Below are 19,211 nucleotides of genomic sequence, written 5' to 3'. Positions count from 1 at the left end.
TGTCTCCCTCTCTCTCTGCCCCTAACCCACTCGCATTCTGTCTGTCCCTCTCAAAAATAAATAAACGTTTAAAAAAAAAAGTATCACATTGCGCAGATTATTCTATTTGCCTTCAACCTGCCTATATCATTATTTTTGAAGTTTCTGTATTTCTTGTATTTGAATAGCCTCTGTCTTTTAATTGGCTTTTTAGACCATTTACATTTAATGTAATTATTGATGTGTTTAGATTTAAGTCTCCCATAATATTTTTTTTCTTTATTCTTCCTATGTTTAATCCTCTGATGATATCCTTCTCCTGTCTTTAGAGTCATTAGAACATTTTGTAGTTTTCCATTTTAGTCATTTAAATTTATCTGTTAGATTTTGACTATACCTTTTTGTGTAGATTTTATTGGTTGCTCTAGGGATCTCTCTTTTTTTCTCAATACACACACCTAACTTATGGTCTACTTAGAATGAATACTTTGCCATTAGGTAGAATGTTGAAACCTTAATACCATATCAGTTCCTGTCCTATCCCCCGCTTAATATTGTAGTTGTCTTATCTATTACATTTATTGACATACAGTGAAAATTCCATGAGATAATCGTAGAATTTTTTGCTTGCAAATATCAAATATTTTAAAGAACTCAAGAGGAAGAGAATAGTCTATTATATGTAACCAGATATTTAGTATTTATATTTTTCTTTCTTTGTTCCTGGTCTTCTAAGATTAGGTGTATTATTCCCCATCTTTTTGAAGAACTTTTTTTTGGCCATTCTTTTATTTTATTTTTAAAAATTATTTTTCGGGGGGGGGGGTGTGCATGTGGGGGAGGGATAGAGGGAGAGGGAGAGAGAATCCCAAGCAGATTCTGTGCTGAGGAGCCTGCCTTGGGGTTCGAACCCATGAACTGAGAGATCATGACTTGAGCCAAAACTGATTAGGATGCTCAACCAACTGAGCCACCCAGGTGCCACTGGCCATTCTTTGGGAACTGGTGTGCTGGCAATGAATTATCTTAGTTTTTCTTTATCTGAGAATGTTTTTATGTCATTTTCATTACTGAAGGATACTTTCTCTGGATATAGAATGCTATATTTCCTTTTAGCACTTTAAAATGTTATTTCCTTCTAAGCCCCCTTTGTCATGAGAAATATAAAGTCATTCAAATCATTGTTTCCTTAATAGGTAACACATCATTTTTCTCTGGTTGCTTTCAAGATTTTTTTTTTTTTTTGTCTTCAGTTTTAAGCCATGAGATTATTATAAATCCAGGGGTAGATTTTGTTTTATTTATCCTATTTGGGGATTGCTGAGCTTCTTGACTCTATATGTTTATGTCTTACAAATTTGTGAAGTTTAAAAAAAATTTTTTGTTATGATTATTTATTTTGAGGAAGAGACAGAGCACAAGTGGGGGAGGTGCAGAGAGAGAGGGAGACACAGAATCAAGCAGGCTCCAGGCTATGAGCTGTCAGCACAGAGCTAGACGCGGGGCTCAAACTCATGAACTGTGAGATCATGAGTTGAGCTGAAGTCAGACGCTTAACCGACTGAGCCACCCAGGTGCCCCTAAAAGTTTTTTTAATGTTTATTTACTTCTGAGAGAGAGAGAGAGAGAGAGCGCACACGTGAGTGGGGGGAGGGCCAGGGAGAGAGGGGGACAGAGTACCTGAATTGGGCTGACAGCAAAGAGCTCAGTGTGAAGCTCAAACTCACCAACTGTGAGATCATGACCTGAGCTGGAGTTGTACTTTTAAATTTTTTTTTTTCAACGTTTATTTTATTTTTGGGACAGAGAGAGACAGAGCATGAATGGGGGAGGGGCAGAGAGAGAGGGGGACACAGAATCGGAAACAGGCTCCAGGCTCTGAGCCATCAGCCCAGAGCCTGACGCGGGGCTCGAACTCACGGACCGCGAGATCGTGACCTGGCTGAAGTCGGACGCTTAACCGACTGCGCCACCCAGGCACCCCTGGAGTTGTACTTCTAATTGACTGAGCCCTTAGACACCCCAAATTTGTGAAGTTTTTATTTTTTTTTATTTTTTATTTTTTTAAATTAAAAAAAAATTTTTTTTTAACATTTATTTATTTTTGAGACAGAGAGAGACAGAGCATGAACAGGGGAGGGGCAGAGAGAGAGGGAGACACAGAATCCGAAGCAGGCTCCAGGCTCTGGGCTGTCAGCACAGAGCCCGACGTGGGGCTCATACTCACAGACCGTTAGATCATGACCTGAGCCGAAGTCCGATGCTTAACTGACTGAGCCACCCAGGCGCCTCGTGAAGTTTTTTTTTTAATTAATTAATTTTTTTAAGTTTATCTATTTTGAGAGGAGAGAGAGAGTGAACATGTGCACAAGCAGGGGAGGGGCAGAGAGAAGGAGAGACAGGATCCCAAGCAGGCTCCTCACCATCAGTGCAAAAGCCTGATGTGGGACTTGAACTAATGAATGGTGAGATCATGAGCCGAGATGGAGTCGGGCACTTAACTGAATGTACCACCCAGGTGCCTCCCAGATTAGTGAAGTTTTTAAACATTGTTTCTTCAAATATTTCACCACACTCTTTATTCCCTCCTTTTGGGACACTGATGGCCCAAATATTAGACATTTCGCTATTGTCTTGCAGGTCCTTGATAATTTCTTTTTTTCCCCCCAATCTTTTTTTCTCTTTATTGTTCAGATTTGAGCTGATTCCTATGTAAGATTTTTTTTTTAACATTTTATTTATTTTTGAGACAGGGAGAGACACAGCATGAACAGGAGAGGGTCAGAGAGAGGTAGACACAGAATCTGAAACAGGCTCCAGGCTCTGAGCTGTCAGCACAGAGCCCGATGCGGGGCTCAAACTCACAGACCGTGAGATCATGACCTGAGCCGAAGTTGGCCGCTTAACCGACTGAGCCACCCAGGCGCCCCGAGCTGATTCCTATTTAAGTTGCTATTGAAATTTTTTGTTTATTTTTGAGAGAGAGAGAGTGAGGAAGGGGCAGAGAGAGAGGGGGACAGAGGATCTGAAGCAGGCTCTATGCTGACAGCAGAGAGCCACCTTCAGGGCTCAAACTCACCATTCATGAGATCATGACCTGAGCCAAGTCAGATGCTTAACCGACTGAGCCATTCAGGCGCCTCTAATTGCTATTGAGTCTTCAGATTTATCTGTGTTCAGTTTGAATTTGATCTGTCTGAAAATTCACTGGATTCTTCTTTCATTTCTGTTCTGCTGTTGAACCCATCAAGTGAATATTTATATTTTGGTTGTTATATTTTTCATTCTAAAATTTCCATTTGGTTCTTTTTATATCCTCTATTTTTTTTTTTTTTTTGAGACATTCTGTCTTACCATTAGTTTCAGGAATGCTTCCCTAATTTTTTAGGGAAAGATTTTCTTTTTTTTTTTTTTAATAAAAGAAAGTTATTATTTTAATCATAGTTAGGGATATTAGCTCAATATGGGGGTATTTTTCATGCTTAAATACAATTCTCAAGTGATAGATTATCTTTCTATCTCCACAAAAATCTTTTAAAATACCTTTTTAAAATTTGAAGTATAGTTGATACACAGTGTTCACATTAGTTTCAAGTGTACAACATAGTGATTCAACAAGTCTGTATGTTATACTGCTGTTGGAGAATTTTTATAATAGCTGTTTTAATAGCTGTCAGATTTCTTGTATCTGTGTCATCTCAATTTTGTATCTGGTCATCTCTTTTCCTATACAAATTGAAATTATCTTGTATCTTTTTTTTTGTATGCTAAGTAATTTTTGGATTGTATTCTGGAAAATATGAATATTATATTACAAGGGTCTGGGTCTAGTTTACACTTGATCTTAGCCAAAAGGCCGAGAAGCAATAGTCTGGGTGTAGTTTAAATGCTAGGGTGAATGTTGGCTTTTATTTTAGCAGACATTTGACCTGGTTAGGTTCACCTTGCAAATTCTGTCCAGCTTTCAGTAGATGGTGATACTAAAGTCATTTGAGTTTTCTAAGCTTTTGCAGTACTATTTAGATTTTTTTAGCAGGTGCTCTACCCATTAACCCATCTGGGCCTTGAGTAGTGGTTATTCTCATAGTTCAGAGTGACTTTATTAGGAGATACATGCTGAATTATTTTATGTGTGAAGGGTCATTATGAGAACATCTCAAATAGTTCTGAAAAAAATTTACACACATGGATGCATGCACACATATGAACTAACCTGTATATGAATCTAGGTGACTCGTACTATTTTTGCAAAATCTCTGAATGTTAGATTTTCTCAAAAATTTGGAGGCAAAAGAGAAACATAGGTCAAATGCATGCCATTTTCTGCTTAAGAATTCCCAGTGGCTTGTCATCTCAAGTGAGATGGCCTCTCCTCTAAATGTAAAAGCCAGATTTCTATCAGTGGTCTTTTGTCCCTTCAAGATCAGCTTTCTGACCCCCTAATCACTTCATCTCATTCAGAATGAAAGCCAGATCCTTTTTTTCCCTTCTGTATGACCCCTAATGAATCTATCTCATATTCCTAGAGCTTATCATAGTGTCGGGCCCGTAGTAAGAATACAAGTACACAACCAATATATTGTTGAATGAACAACTGGTTGTCTTTGTGACAGGTTTTATTGTTTTTCTCAGGATGCCTGGATCCTACCATGTATTAGTTTGTGCTGCTGAAGACTTTGCACCATTTATAATGTCCATTTATAAATGTAGCAATAGTGGGGCGCCTGGGTGGCTCAGTCAGTTAAGCGTCCGACTTTGGCTCAGGTCATGATCTCACGATTTGTGAGTTCGAGCCCCACATCAGGCTCTGTGCCGACAGCTCAGAGCCTGGAGCCCTGCTTCAGATCCTGTGTCTCCTTCTCTCTCTGCCCCTCCCCTGCTCGCACTCTGTCTCTCTCAAAAATAAATAAACATTGAAAAAAATTAAAAAAAAATAAATGTAGCAATAGAGATTATTACTACCTTTCCTTGGGCTCTTAGATTTTTTTTTTTTCAACGTTTATTTATTTTTGGGACAGAGAGAGACAGAGCATGAACGGGGGAGGGGCAGAGAGAGAGGGAGACACAGAATCGGAAACAGGTTCCAGGCTCCGAGCCATCAGCCCAGAGCCTGACGCGGGGCTCGAACTCACGGACCGCGAGATCGTGACCTGGCTGAAGTCGGACGCTTAACCGACTGCGCCACCCAGGCGCCCCTCCTTGGGCTCTTAAAAATCAGGACCCAAGGTCACTTACGTGTCTTCTGTCCCATAGCCATGCATACTTTTAAGAACTGTTACTCTTCTGGAGCTCCTGGGTGGCTCAGTAGGTTGCTCAGGTATGATCTCGCATTTCATGAGTTTGAGGCCTGCATGGGGCTCTGTGCTGACAGCTCAGAGCCTGGAGCTTGCTTCAGATTCTGTGTTTCCCTCTCTCTGCCACTCCCCACTTGCACACTATCTCTCTCTCTAAAAAATAAATATTTAAAAAATTAATTAAAAATAATAATAATAAAAATTAAAAGAACTATTACTCTTCTTTCCTGGTGTCTTTTGTATCACTTCCTTTTTTAAAGTTCTGTTTATCCTCATCCACATCCTTACACTCTATTCTTGTCCTTTTTCATTAATCAGTAAGATGCCATCACAGTTTCCTCTTCCCCCCATTATATAGCCAAAGTCTTTCCTCCCCATCCTTTTGGAGACACATAGGGAGGGAGGAACAGATAGCTACTAGTATTCTGTGTTGCCTACCTATATAACTCACTGGAAATAAAATTCTCTGTCTAGGTTTGCTCTTAATTTCTGAAGTCCAACTTAGTAGCTTTTAAGCAAAGACCATTTCTCTGTCCTCAGTTATTTTACAGATTAGAAAAAGTCCAAGTAAATTTCAAAGTGAACTTTTAACTCCATACATATCTACAACTTGTTATTCTACTGTAATAAGACTTTATTTTGGCATCTCAACATATGCAGCAGGAAAGAACTGCTGCTGTGTCTTTAAAAGCTATCCTCAGAGCAGTGTGGAGGCAGGCATGTCACTGAAGTGCTTGAATGAGAGCGAGAAGACGAGTTGGGAGGGGTGCTCTTGCGGCCTGTGTGTGTGTGTGTGTGTGTGTGTGTGTGTGTGTGACTATTGGCAGAGCTCTGGGTGACATCCCTCTGAACAGCTGGGCCGTGGTCTGCTTCAGAGCTGCTTGTCAGAGCAATTAGCCTGCTGGAGACGCAGCAGCAAGGATCAGTAGCATTTCATTCAAGGGTGAAGGGGGTGGGAGGGGACCGTGGGTGGGGGAAGAGGCACAGGTTTCCCAGAAGGAATTTCTTCTGCAAAATTCCAGCAGAACAGATTCTTACAATGAGGTCTCCATTAATAATGTGAGCTTGCTGTTGGTTTAAGTGCAGATCCATCTGGGGTGAGTTTTGGATAATTTTCTTTCTTTATATAAAAGTCCTTGAACTCCACAGACTGAGTAGGGAAGAAGCTAGAAAGCTCTTTTTTATCTTAGTCAATTTAACTGTATTATACAAACTAGGAAAATTAGAGAATTCTCATATGTTAAGTTTTGTGGGCATTTTCATTTGCTGGGTTTTATTTTTAAAATATTTCGAAAATTAGGTTTGCTAGAACTTTTATTGTATTCAGATTCTACCTCTTCAATGGCTATTTCAGGCGATGCTTCATTCAGATTTAGCTTATGAGAATAGTGGTGATTTCTGTTCTCTTTGGTGATGCTGTTGACGCACATTGCAGGAAGCAGGGAATCCCCTATAAATATCCTTCACTGTGTCATTCCACAGCAATCCACACCCGGCTGGTGAATATATCTCTGTGTCCTATGTCTTTATGTAACTGCCCCCTAGTCTTTAACTGTGATAAGAAATATGTCGCCTTTGCCGTGTCTTGGAAGCTTTTTTTGATTTTGAACATGTTAGGAGGAACGTGTTCAGCCTTTTTACTGAAACATGCGTTCTGACGTATTGAGCTTATAAGAATTTCCTGTGGGTTTACTGCTTCTTATTTTGGATTACTTGTTTGTTTCTTGTAATTGGCCTGTTTTTATTTGCTGGCCTTGGTTTCTAAAGAGTGCAGAGATGGGATTCCCTCTGCCTCCAGTGACGTAGTGATTTTGTTTGCAGTCTTTTTCTTCTGAGAGGGAGGGGACAGAGAGAAGGAAGAAGAAAATCCATCTGAAGCGGTGCGTTCTTCCATCGATGCCTTGATGATAACTGGGTTCCACTGAACAGAGCCGAAGCCAAAGTGGGATACTGTTAATGATAGCGATGCTGTTTGGTTTGTTTCCTTTTAGAATAGGTTGGGGCCAAAGTCAGGATTGCTGAAGCATAGTGTTTGAATTAACCCTGTATGTCCTGCTTCTAATGAATTTTACTTAATTGCTTTTTCTAAATATGGAATGAAAAAGGGCTCATAAGCAGGTTTCTGGAACCTCGCATCCATGAGTAATTCTAGGTTGAGCTTTGGAATTTGGAATTTTTCTACCTTATTTGCACTGGTCCTGAGCAGGCAGTTTGTATACTGTTTCTCAGACCTCAAAAAATAAGTAGATGGGTGAAATTCCTTGCTATTGTAGTTAAAGTAAAAACTCTCATTTTGAATGTATGGAGCTAAAGCAAAGCTTTAGGAAGAAATTGTTAGATATCCTCTTGGGTGTGAACCTAACTTACCTTTTTTTTGGTTTAAGTAAGTGTTTGGGCATCCAGTTTCTTTTTATGCAACTCCATTTTAATACCATTGATCTCTGGAGGGCTGCCTGCAGAGGTCAGTGTGAAAAATTCAGTAGACTGGAGCCTAGGAAAATTTAAGATTTGCCTGTCTATGGGTGTGTTTGGGAGGCATATATGGAAAAGTACCTTTAAGGACTTGCTTGCCTATTTTCTGTCCTGACATGCTTTTCTGTTCTCTGCTTTCATTTTTTCTGTGTATGAAATGAAAAGAGTAATGTCTGCTGGACTTATATTCAGTCCTATTTTTATGGTAGTTCACATATATCAATATTTATTACAGGTGTAAGTATTTCAAACTAACAAAATTATAATTTTATTTGGAGAGAAGTAGGGTAAGAAAAAGGAAGATAATCCTAGGGGAAACTGAGAGCATTCCAGAATAACCTTGCCAGAGACTGGAGCTGTAAGAGTTAAGAGAAATTCCACCACATCCTTGCATCTCAGTATTGCAGCAAATATGTGGATAATTTCTTGCTAGCTTTTCAGGAAACCCCTGTGGTGGACAGCCCTATTAATCGTTGCTGGGAGACTGCTCTGACGTCACTGGGAGCAGTTCCCTGTCTGCAGCGAGGACAGGAATAGCCTTAGAGGGGGAAGAAAACTGCTGTGAAATTAAAAGATGACGGTTTTGTTAACTTGGTTTTCCTTCCATTTGGGAGTGGGTGGGATCGACCTAAAGTCTTAGATGTTTCAGTCATTAGCAGTGGAAAAATTACTAAGAGGTCTTTTTATTTCAACTGAAAGTGCCTTCTTTTTTCATCTTTGTTTTCTAACCATCAAGGTTTTGGAAAAGGTCAAGGCAAGAAAAGCTGTTGAAAGGTGTTGGAGAAGTAAGATTTCAGTTTCTTTTTATCCTTCCTTTTTTTTCCACATTTTTTTTTTTTTTTGTTAAAGGGGGAAGAAAAGATCAAGAACTGCTTTTGCAAAAGGTGCTTACCATCACCCTATTTGGAATAATTTAAAATGTGATATATATCAAAAGAACTTTCTGGCAAAATTGATAGAGACTCTTTCTGTGCCTAAAACTTTTACAGACTTCTTTCTGATGTTCTCTCCTAGCTCCTAGCCTACCTACTAAATAGTCTATAGTTAAATAGTCTATTGGGAGGTGTGTTTTTTGTTTGTTTGTTTGTTTGTTTTGCCTTTTTTGTTTTGTTTTTTGTTTTTTGGAAAAGTATAGTGGCTAAATGCTTGGACTCTGGATTTACGCTGCTTGAGCTCAAATTCCAGCTATGCCAATTGCTGGTTCTCTGACCTTGGACAAATTACTTAATATCTCCATTTCTTCGTATGTAAAATACATGAAATGAAGATAATAATAGTGTCCACCTGCTAGGGTTGTTTTGAGGATTAAAAGAGTTAGTGCATGTAAAGTCTTTAAAGATAGTTCCTGGTTTGCATTAGCCATTATTATTAATGTTTAGGAATGTACCATTTATATCTTCAGGTGACCAGTAATTTTTGAGAAGCCGGAGTGATTTTAAAGCCATGTAAGATACTGAGTTTTTTAAATGAATATTTGTATAATCTAAGTACTTAAGTTTAAAATTGACACAGTTCGTCCTTTTAGGAAGTATCTTTTCTAATTTGATGCTTATTATTTGAGGCCAAATTGGGAACATGTTCTCTCAGATTAATTGCTCTCTTTTTCATTCCTTGGCCATCATTCATCTTTTGACTTCTGTCGATGATGATTGGTTGTTTTTTATTTTTTGTTTTGTGTTTTCCTTTGTACCATTGTTCTGATGTGCTTTAAAATCTTAGGACACTTGCCTTTGTTGTCTACCTCTGAAACTTTGTATCCTCTGCTTTTCTCTCTGTGAGTTGATGAGGTGATACTCTTTTTCCATATATTTGTGACTGTAAGATTTATATGAAGTACTATATAGAAAGACTCCTTAAATTCACAAGCTTAAAAAAAAACTAAGACCTGGTGCAGGCCTGGCTGGCTCAGTCTGTAGAGTATGTGACTCTTGATGTCAGGGTCATGAGTTCAAGCCCACACTGGGTATAGAGCTTACTTTTTAAAAAATCTAGGATCTTAAATGATTGACCATATGTCAGATCACAAACAAATACTGAAATATTCAATATCTCCACACCCTTTTACCTTCTTATAGTTTCATAGTAAGGATTTAGAGAGTTATTTTTTTGTAGTTTTTGAGGCTTCATCTTTTGGATTGCTCTCTAATATCAAGGTATACTGACAAGAGCTAGTGAACGGTGTGTGTGACATTAACATAAAAGAGAACATTTTCCTGTGTAACTTTTTGTCCTTTCCTCCATATTAATTTTCTTAGGCCAGTGAGTCTAAAGGAGTACAGGGTATATATTTTTTCTAGTGGAATATATAGGAAAGAAGAGTTAATGTCACTAAAATGGGGCATGAGTTGAAGAAAAGTAGAAACTGAGAAGCCCTACCTGGGTGAATGTCCTTAAAGTCCAGGCACTGTCATGGGATGTGTGAAGTGGACATTATTATGTTCCTGGGGAACAGTTGAGAAACACTACAGATAGTGTGGCTAGCCTCGCTTCTGTTAACTGGAGTGAACCTGGGGGGACGTTTTTTTACCCCCAGAACTCTTGAATATTTATTCTAGGGAGTTGATGAGAAATGTGAATAAAGACTTAAGTACAAAGATGTTCATCACAGCATTATTTTATTATAAAAAGTAACAGCTTTCCTAAATATCCAATAATAGGAAAATAGTTAAAAATTATGGTACATGTGGGGTACCTGGCCAGCTCAGTTGGTAGAGTGTGCCTTTCATGATCTCAGGATTGTGAGTTTGAGCCCCATATTTGGGTGTAGAGATTACTTAAAAATAAAACCTTAGGGGCACCTGGGTGGCTCAGTTGGTTGAACGACCAGCTCTTGATTTCTGCTCAGGTCATGATCCCAGTGTCATGGGGTCACACTCCATGCTCTGCTTGGGATTCTCTCTCTCCCTCGGTCTCTGCCCCTCCCCCATTAGCGCTTTCTCTCTCTCTGTTCTTAAAACTTAAAAAATGACTGTTTTTAAAAGTAATAATGGAGAAAATGGCCACAGTTGTATTTTTGTCACAGTTTTAGTAGTAGAAAAAATCATGGTACAAAGATGTTCTATGTAATGTAAACTATAAAAATTATTAGTTATGGGGGCACCTGGGTGGCTTAGTCGGTTGAGCATCCGTCTCTTGATTTTGACTTGGGTCATGATCCCAGGGTCATGGGATCAAGTCTCGTGTCAGGCTCCACTCTGAGCATGGAGCCTACTTGGGATTCTCTCTCTCAACCTCTGTCCCTCTCCCCTACTCGTGTGCACGCTCACTCTCTCTCTCTGATTAAAAATATATATATGTGTGTATATTAGATACGGAAATATATGCAATGTGATTGTAAATTACATACAAAGATGGAAACAAAATTTAGAAAAATATGTCTGAAAATACTGTTATTAATAGCAGTTATCTCTTAGTTATAGATTATGGTTGTTTTTTCTTTTCTTTTTGTGTGTGTTTTCTATAAATATAAAGAAGCCTATAATACTTTTCTGATCTTAAAAGAAAGATGAAAACATCTTAAATCCTGGGGCACCTGGGTGGCTCAGTCGGTTAAGTGTCCAACTTCGGCTTAGGTCACGATCTTGCAGTTTGTGAGTTCAAGCCCCGTGTCGGGGTCTGTGCTGACAGCCCAGAGCCTGGAGCCTGCTTCGGATTCTGTGTCTCCCTCTTCTCTCTGCCCCTCCCCTGCTCATACTCTGTCTCACTCTCTCTAAAAAATAAATATTAAAAAATTTTTTAAAGAAAAAAATTTAAATCCTTACTGTTAGTATCTGAAAGTAAATTTTCAAAATGTGTGAAAGTGAAGATAAATGTGATAGAACTTATATAAATTCCTTATATAAATGGAACACAGTAGATGCACAATAAATGATCGCTGCTGCAGCTGTTTTTGGTACTTGAGGAAAATGGCCTCCTCTGACCAGAGCCCAGGGCTTTCACATTGGAAGACAGCATCACTGAGAAAATAGCCTATTCATGCAGCTTCTTGTGCTTCTGAGATTAGTAAATATGCTGTTTTTCTCTGCCTACTGGCCCAGGATTTTTTTTTAGAAAAGGGAACAAAATGTTTGGGTTTTCTGTTACAAAGGTATAAAGGCAACTGATCTAGAGAGAGGGCTGGTAGTGATTTTTTTTTTTTTAGCTTTGATATTATGATTCCCACTACAAGTTAACATTTTACCTCTTTGCTGTCTCTTTAACAACCTTAATTCTCTTAATAGTGCCTCAATTCATTGGAAATTTGAAACAGTGTAACAGGAAATGTTTTCTCTGTTCTAGGAGTTTCTAGAACTCTGTCTATTGCTTCTCATGTTAGTCTGCTAACATGGGTTAGCATGCTAACTATGGGTCCCTTGGAACTCAGTGCTGACAAAAGAGATGTAGACCTCTATATGCTTTGGACTTGTTTAGGAACTGAGATGTGCACGTAAGAAACTATATTCAGCATGTGAAAAGCATACTGGAAATATAGGTGTGGATCACTGCTTTTAGTGGGCATTAGTATCAGATATTAACATTTGACTATTCTCCATACTTCTTCATACTTCTTTTTAAAATTTTTTAACGTTTATTTTTGAGAGAGGGAGAGAGAGAGCGCATGCGACAGAGAGTGCGAGAGCGTGCAAGTGGGGAAGGAACAGAGAGAGGGAGACATAGAATCTGAAGCAGGCTCCAGGCTCCAAGCTGTCAGCATAGAGCCCAGTGTGGGGCTCAAACCCACCACAAACCATGAGATTATGACCTGAGCTGAAGTTGGACGCTTAACTGAATGAGCCACCCAGGCCCCTAAACTATACTTCTTAATAATAAGTGACTTGTACAATAAATACAAATTTAGTAAATAATCACAGAAAGAATGATTGTAGTCTCTTACCATGGCCTTTGTGTCTGAAACCATGTTCTCTTCTGTAATGGAAATAATATGAATGTATGTAATGCTACTGGACTGTATACTTAAAAATGAATAAAATGGTAATTTTTATGTTATGTGTATTTAGCACAATTAAAACAAAAAGCCACAACAATGTGAGCCAGATGAAAATGTACAGTTTCCAAGCTAATTTTGACCCCGACCTTTTAGATTCTGTCTACTTTTCAGCATTCACTTACCACCATATACCAGCAGGTGGGGACCAGAGTTGCTTGTTGCAGCCAGAAATATTATATCAGTTATTGGTGAAAAGCATGCTGGAAAGCAGAATATGTTGTAATATGTCAGGTGGATTTTAGAATGTCAGTGAACTCCTCTAGGGAGAATGATGGGTTGTTTCAGTCTAGTCTCCTTAACTACTTTGTAATTCTCTTGCTTCCACTTTGTTTCAGTGAGGTCTACAGCTGATGGAGAAGGAATAGGGACATATGGTATGTGAAGAGCAAATGTATTATTTCCTCATTTGGACATGGCAGTCTTTTTCTCTAAGCATAGTAGAGGATGGTAGGGGAGGGGAATGTAGAGAAGACATCACAGAATTTGAAGGACGGTATGAACTGTGATTTAAGAAATAGGGGCAATAAGAACCTGAGATTTGTGAGTTTTGAGGCTCACTTTAACAGTTCAGAAAAAATGATGGGAAACTTACAAAATTAGCTGCCTTTTCTCCTCCTCCTCCTTCTCCTCCTTCCCCTCCCCCTCCCCCCCTCCTCCTTCTCTTTCTCCTCCTTCTTCTTCCTCTTCAAGTTTATTTATTTTGAGAGAGAGCTTGCATATGCATGCAGGGAAGGGGCAGGACAGAGGATCCCAAGCAGGTTCTGTGCTACCAGCACAGAGCCCAGTGCAGGCTGAACCCAAACCGTGAGATCATGACCTGAGCTGAAATCAAGAGTTGGACGCTTAACTGACTAAGCCACCCAGGGCCCCAAAGGTTGGCTGTCTTAAGTTAAAACTTTTAGCTCTCTGTATATATTATCGCCTGGGAAGCTTCAATACTGTGATTTCAGCTGGGCAGCACTCCCCTAATACTAATCTTCAATTTATCTTGGTGTTGGTTTTTCACAATTCAAGGATTCCTGAATTTCTCTACTGAAATTAAACAAGGGAAATCTCTGTGGAGTTTTGGAGATCCCTTGTTATTTGCATAGAATCATTGTCATTGCTATTCACTCTTTCCTTCCACTGTTCATTTTTAGCATATCAATGGCAGGATTTTTTATTTGTCTGAGGAGACTACTTTTTGACAGTATTTGTAGCAGTTTCTGTGGAAAATACTTTATTAAAAAAAAAAAAAAGGCAGAGGAAATCTTATCTTGTAGCTCTTAGTGATAGAGCCTGTTGCCATGGAGTCCTGGATCAGATTGGCTGACCTGGGGGCCAATGAGCGGAAAGAACATAAACATATCATTATTTAACCTTGCAGAATTCATTTACCGAGTGATATATGACATTAATACCACAACTGTACATAGAGCTGTGAAACAAAATGTTTCAAGAATGGTGTAAAGTGTTTTTCTCTTCTCTTTCAAAATTTGCAGTTTAATATAAACACTGTAATGATACATTATTTTCCTAATGTGATTTGATTGGAAGAAGATATAGTAGGAAACACCTATCACCTATTTGTGAATCAGGCTGCTGCTGCAGTCAGTGGAGCTTAGGCCAAGTCTAAGTCAAACTCTGGCCTTCTAGACCAGAGGAGATTGGGCTTTGTATCTAGAGAGGCCTTGCAAATTTTGGTAGCTTTCAAGCTGAGTCGGAAATTGGCACCTTTTTTCTTACTTGCTTTTCCTTGTTTCTCTTCCACTCTGATATGGTAGATCCCTGTTGGTATTATATTAGCACACCATTTGTCTGGAGTTAGAGGATTAGCTGGGAGTTGCTTCCATGTTTTCTGTCTTCACTTTCCTAGCTTCTTCATACTTATTGACTGACATAGGTCTGGGAGATTTCACTCAGTCAGTGTTAGTTCTTTGTCATAGCAAATCATGGCATGTTATCCTTTCCTGTACCTTATTGCTTTAGAGATTGAGTCAGTCATACTAAGAAAATTCCCTCTCTAGATCTTGTAAATGGAAGAAGTCAAGAGTATTATGTTTCTCATATTTTATATCAGGGAATTTACATTTTATATCAGAAATTATGGTGAGTCTTGTTCTCTTCTCCAGTGGTGCCATGCTTGGCTCTTTACAGACTTGAAGGACTGAAACAGACCTCAAGAGGTCCATGGGTTTGTTCTTTCTCCTCTTTTGAGGTATTTGCATCTCTATGAGGGAGATGTGAACTTTTCATTATACTGTCACTTTGTATCTCAGAGAAGGAAGAAAACAAACTTCAGATTTATCTGTTAAGCAGAGAGAAGCAAAAAGTCTGTTTGGTATCTGATTGAGTAACTTTTTGTGGGGGAGGCCTTAGGGGAGTAGGATAAGAAGCATTTGGGGTTTTATAATTTTAGTTATTGCGACCAGAGAAGGCTCACTGAGATGCCATTTCAGTAAAGACCTGAAGAGAAAAAGTAAGCAAGCCATGCTGTTATCTGGAAAACGATCATTCCAGGCAGTAGGAAGGAACAGCAAAAAGTAATCACCATAAAGTGGGTTTAGGGCATGGGGGAGCCAGTGTGACTGGACCTGCAAAAGTTGGGGGGGGCGGTAATAAGAGTTGGGGTCAGAGGGCAAACTGGTATCAGATTATTTAAGCTTTTGTAGGTCATTTTAAGCACTTCTGCTTTTGCTCTGAGATGAGGAGCCATTGGATGGTTTTAAGCAAAGGTGTAACATGATCTGAAAATGTTTTTTCATAATCACTCTGGCTGCTATGTTTAGAAAATACTGTAGGGGAGAAAGATTGGAAGCAGGAGACCAGTTAGAAGGTTATTGCAGTCATTCCACCAAGAGAGATGGTGGTTTGTACCAGGGTGGTAGCAGTGGAAGTGTAGGAAGTCATCAGATTTTGGATATATACTTTGAAATTAGAGTCAACAAAATTTGCTGTCTGATCAGTTTGATCCTCAGTTTACTCTTCTATAAAAAAGGAATGATGATATCTATTTGTAAAGTGTCTAACTCTGCACACAACAGAGTGATCAATGATCAGCATTCTAGAAGTGAGGGCTCCTTAGGATCTGAGCCAACAAACATTGGGTATTCTTTACATATCTGACCAGCCATCATGGATAACAGAGTCTGAAGGAACTAGGCACTCTTCAGTGATCTCTTGCCTTAGGTCTGTGCTTACAGCTATATCAGACATTGGAGTTCTTTCTTTTGGAAAGAAACAGTCTTTCCAACTGAATTGACTGTTTATTTTTTTTCCGGGAGGTGGGGGAGGGGGGTAGGCTCCTGCGTGGCTCAGTCGGTGAAGCATCTGACTTCGGCTCAGGTCATGATCTCAGGGCTCGTGGGTTTGAACCCTGCATCAGGCTGTGTGCTCAGAGCTCAGAGCCTGGACCCTGCTTTGGATTCTGTGTCTCCGTCTCTCTCTGCTGCTCCCCCGTTCACACTCTGTCTCTCACTTTCTCTCTCTCAAAATAATGTTTATTTATTTTTTGAGAGAGAGAATTGCGAGGGCACACGAGTGGGGAAGGGGCAGAGAGAGAGGATCCCAAGCAGGCTCCACACTATCAGTGCAGAGCCCGAGGTGAGGTGGGGCTCAGTCCTACAAGCCATTGAGATGATGACCTGGACTGAAATCAAGCTGGACGCTTAGCCATCTGAGCCACCCAGGTGCCCCGACCTGAACTGATTTTTTTTTAAAAAGCAGTTTCATTTTGTTTTTTAAATGTTTATTTTTTTGAGAGGGAGAGAGACAGAGTGCGAACAGGGAAGGGGCAGAGAGAGAGACACACACACACAGAATCCAAAGCAGACTCCAGCCCTACGTGGAGCTCCAGCTCATGAACCATGAGATCATGACCTGAGCTGAAGTTGGATGATTAACTAATGACTGAGCCACACAGACACCCTGCAAAAAACAGTTCTTAAAATACCAAAGTACCAAGAAAAATAGGAAGCCAACACTAAGGGGTAAATAAAATTTCCTTTTCTCTTTCTTGCAGTCTTTACTCTCCGCTTATCATTAAAATAGATAAGAGTCTCACCTCTTCAATATCAGTAGCTCCTGTACTGATTGGGAAAAGGGTGTATACAAGATGCCAAGGAAAAAGGGTCATTCAGTTATCTTCCTCTTCCTTCTTAATGTGGAATGTGATGAAGAGGAACTAAAATTTATTGAATACCTACTGTGTGTGGGTCCATTGCATTTGTTATCTCACATGTTTTTGCAATGGCTCTGTGAGATGTGCATTATGCCTAATCTTACAAATGAGGAGGCTGAGGCTCAGTTACATGATTACTAAGTTTTGGAAACAGTAGTCTCGTAGCCAAATTCACGTCAAGCTACAAAGTCCATAAATTTATCCACTACAATGTGCTTGCTGCCTCCTACATTCTGGAGATTGGATGTTATTTTTGTTGGGCACTGCCCCTAATTCACCCTATTATTATGTTTAGCCTTTTCCTTGCAGCAGAGGTAGCATTAGAGCCCAAGAGTGATGCTCTTATATCCTCCGTAAAATGCCAACTTTTGGATTGCCTACTGGCACAGTCAGTGGAACATGCAACTCTTGATCTTGGGGTTGTGAGTTCGAGCCCCATGTTGGGTGTAGAGATTATTTAAAAATAAAATCTTTTAGGGGCATCTGGGTGGCTCAGTTGGTTAAACATCCAACTCTTGATTTCGGCTCAGGTCGTGATCTCAAAGTTCATAAGTTCGAGCACCATGTCAGGCTCTGCACTGACAGCACAGAGCCTGCTTGGGATTCTGTTTCTCTGCCCCTGTCTTACTCGTATGAGCTTGCTCTCTCTCTTTCTCTCTCAAAAATAAATAAATAAACATTAAAATAGTTTAAAAAATAAAATCTTAAAAAAATGCCAACTTTCCCTTATTTTACCTCTTTCCTTTCAAGTACATATAAGCTCTAGTGTTGCTGCAGGATTCCTTGCTTCTAGGAATTAAGGAATTTTTTTTTAAATCAGAATTACTTAGTATATGTGTGTGTGCATGTGTGTGCCTAAATAGTATCTTAAATAAGAGTGAAGTGTATTTTTCTCACATTCAGGAAATCTAGAGGAGTCCATCTAGTCTGACTGCTGTAGTCAAGGACCCTGGTTTCTTCTGTCTGTTGCCTCACAACCTGTGGTTTTCAATCCTAGTATCATCTCACAGTACCAGATGGCTACTAATGCACCAGCCTTTACTTCTACATTTAAGCAAGCAGGAATTAGGGAAAAGTAAAGAAGGGCTACCCACTTCCTTTAAGGATACTTCATGGAAGTTGTATTTACTACTTGTATTAATTTCCTAGGGCTACCATAACAAAATACCACAGACTGAATGGTTTAACAACAGAATTCATTTTCTCATAGTTCCGGTGGCTAGAAGTCCAAGATCAAGGTGTTGGCAGATTTGGTTTCTCCAGAAGGCTATGTCACATGGTTTTTCCTCTACCCATACATCTCTGATGTCTCTTTGTGTATCTAAATTTCCTTTTCTTACAAGAATACCAGTCAGATTAGATTAGGGTCCACTCTAACAGCCTCATTTTAACTTAATCACCTCCTTAAAGGCCCCGTCTCCAAATACAGTCACATTCTGAGATACTGGGGGTTAGGGCTTCAACATAGGAATTTAGAGAGGCACATAGTTTAATCCATAGCACTGCTTCTTATGTCTCATGGACTAGAACTTAGTCATGTGCTCCTATTTAGCTACAGTGGAGGTTGGGATATGTGTTGCTTTTTTCCAGGCAGCCATGTGTCCAACTAAAAACCACTTCTTTTAAGGAAGAAGTGATTGGATATTGCCAAGTAAATAGCAGACTCTCCTTTGCAGCAGAGGCTTAAGGAATAATGATTCTTAAAGGTTCCTGGCTCCTTTATATGAAATTAGATTGTTCTTTTTTCATTCCTTGCCAATCTCACATTCAATTTTATATTTTGAAATAATTCTTTTAATACTAAATTGTTGGCTTAGGTGTCCTCCCTACCTAACAAGCGGTGGCATTGATCTCTAAGGTCATCACAGTAGGGCAAGATAGATTTACCTGCATGGCGGTTAAGTTAGTAATAGAAGGCATCCTGAAATGCCATGGACGGTAGGTAAATCGTGATTTTTATTTTTATTTTTTTTTCTTTTCCAGAATGTCTTCTCTGGATTGACTTGGGAGCAATTTTGCCAGGGCACGGGAAAAGACAGTGTGAACTTTCAAGGTCCTTTCCATCCCTGAGATTCTGTGATATTTTCTACATAGCAGCATTACTATGATAAAGCTAAAGAAAATGGAAGCAGCAGAAGGAAAGACCCCCACTGCTGTTCTTTGCTTGAAAGAGGAGGAAATTTGATTTGTTCTGTTTTGCCCACAGAAGTAAAATGGGCATTTTTGGTAAAGAAGGTAGAGGAGCTGGTAGAAATTATAATGAAGCCCAGCATTCCAGTCCATTGATCAAAAGCACCTGCAGTTCTTATTTCAGGGCAAG

At 39.4% G+C, this 19,211-nt stretch overlaps 1 protein-coding gene across 24 annotated transcripts in view; it reads left to right on the top strand.

Moving 5' to 3' along the window:
- R3HDM2 (R3H domain containing 2) overlaps nt 1-19,211 on the top strand; it is a 161,950-nt gene that overhangs the window by 89,511 nt on the left and 53,228 nt on the right. For 3 of the 24 annotated variants that reach the window (XM_030323000.1, XM_030323001.1, XM_030323003.1), the window contains one exon: nt 18,875-18,944. The exons of the other annotated variants lie outside the window; for them this stretch is intronic. The gene's annotated coding sequence lies outside the window, so the exon portion shown is untranslated. The remainder of the gene's footprint in view (nt 1-18,874; nt 18,945-19,211) is intronic. 24 annotated transcript variants of the gene reach the window in all.

Source organism: Lynx canadensis, chromosome B4 (assembly GCF_007474595.2).
Source record: "Lynx canadensis isolate LIC74 chromosome B4, mLynCan4.pri.v2, whole genome shotgun sequence".
NCBI lineage: Eukaryota > Metazoa > Chordata > Mammalia > Carnivora > Felidae > Lynx > Lynx canadensis.
Note: the sequence above shows the minus strand (reverse complement) of the source record. Positions and strands in the feature narration are given on the sequence as shown.